General features: G+C 60.5%; 1 protein-coding gene across 6 annotated transcripts in view; it reads left to right on the forward strand.

The window, feature by feature from the left end:
* Positions 1 to 446: 446 nt before the first annotated feature.
* Positions 447 to 1,629, forward strand: part of Susd6 (sushi domain containing 6) — a 97,553-nt gene continuing 96,370 nt past the window's right edge. For 3 of the 6 annotated variants that reach the window (XM_031357530.1, XM_031357523.1, XM_031357522.1), the window contains exon 1: positions 447 to 751. The gene's annotated coding sequence lies outside the window, so the exon portion shown is untranslated. The other 3 variants (XM_031357525.1, XM_031357529.1, XM_031357531.1) reach the window with 2 other exon arrangements.

Raw genomic sequence — 1,629 nt, forward strand, 5'->3', positions numbered from 1 at the left:
ATTTCCACACCCACCTAACCCCCCTCGGGCCACTTTTGAGGTAGTTAAGTTACACACCTTAACCTTGAGTACTGTTTAATAGGGAGATAATAACCTGCTTCAGAGATCGGTCAGGCAAGCGATTCAAGACCTAAATGGGCAACGTGTGTGGAAGAGGCTCTTAAACAACAGTATACTTCTTTGCAAATGACAGTAATTAAAACATCCAAGTAATAACCAAACAATAACAGTAAAAGAACCCGAGGGCGCTCTAGGAAGGTGGCTAACCAGAGTCGGTATGACAGCCAAAGCAAGTGCGAGAGACTGTCTCTTTAAGGTTCCCCCACCCCCGCCCCGATCCCGCCCCAGGGGCGTGTCAGACAAGGTCAGAGGCGCGTGCGCGTGACTCCTCCGGGCGGTCTCCGCGGCGGGACGCCTGCGCTTGTTGCGTGCGTGCCTGGCCCCGCCCAGGCCGCGTCCCTGGCCCTTCCCCCTCCGCGGGGCCTCCCCCGCCCGCGCCGTGCAGCTGGGCCAGTGACGCTGGCGCCGCCGCCGCCGCCGCGTTCCATCCTCGGGAGCCGGCCACCGCTCGCGTCCTCCTCCTTCCTCCTCCTCCTACCTCAGCGCCCGGCAGCGCGAGCCAGACCAGGGCACGCGAGGCGTCTCGGGGACCCGACCGGGAGTGCAGGCGGGCGCGCGCCGCGGCGGAGCGGGCTCGGCGACGCGGGAGCTGCTAGCGCCCCCTTCCCGGAGGTCTCGGCGCCGCTCCCGGGTGAGTTGTCACCGCCGCCCCGCCGGGGCTGGAGGGCCGGCTTTGTGTCAGCCGCGCGCGGGGCCGGTTGTCAGGGCACTGGCGGGCACGCATTTCTTCTGCGCTGACGCCTGCTACCGCTCCGGCCGGTGTCAGCATTGAGAGCCGCGCAGAGGTAGCCGGGTCGGGCAGCTCCGAAGGCGGTGGCGCGGCTGTGCCGGTGCCCGAGACCGGAGGATCGGATCGGGCTCGGCGGAGCGCGCTGCAAGGCGGAGGCCCTCCGACCCAGCGAAGCTGCGGTTCCGCACAGCGGGACAGGCTTGGCCGAGGTGGGTTTCCTGCGGAAATCTTGCAGCCGCTCGCCTGTGCGCGGGAGCCTTCTGGAGCCCCGGCGCCTGGTCGCCTCTTCGGTCGCAGAAACTTTTCTTATTATGTGGGCTGGAACTCGCCGAACCTATTTCCTGTTTTGTTTTGGTTTTAGTGTAACTGCATAGAGACTTTCTTACTTGTGAGACTGGTGACCCCTTACGGGACAACCACCATGGTGGAAAAAACTTACCTGTAACGGAACTGGGAGGGCAGCAAGGCCCAGGATCTCAAAGAGGCATCAAGTTCATTGGGAACTTCATGTTAGTTCAGCAGAGGCCTAATGTTGTTGCCACACACTTCTATGGTGACAAGGCAGTATGCTGCCCTTTGTTGCTTCTTGCTCATTGGGGTTTGAAGTGCTCTGCACAGAGAGGTGCGGGGGCATTATCTTTTTCAGTTAAGCCATGGGTGTTTACTCCTTTCTAGATCTGCAGTGTCTTCCGCTTTTCAATTCGGTTTTTGGTGTTAGAATCCCTTTGGTTAAAAAACCTCTCTCTCTCTCTCTTTCTCTCTCTCTCTCCTTCTTCTTC

Source organism: Mastomys coucha, unplaced genomic scaffold (genome assembly GCF_008632895.1).
Source record: "Mastomys coucha isolate ucsf_1 unplaced genomic scaffold, UCSF_Mcou_1 pScaffold6, whole genome shotgun sequence".
Lineage (NCBI taxonomy): Eukaryota > Metazoa > Chordata > Mammalia > Rodentia > Muridae > Mastomys > Mastomys coucha.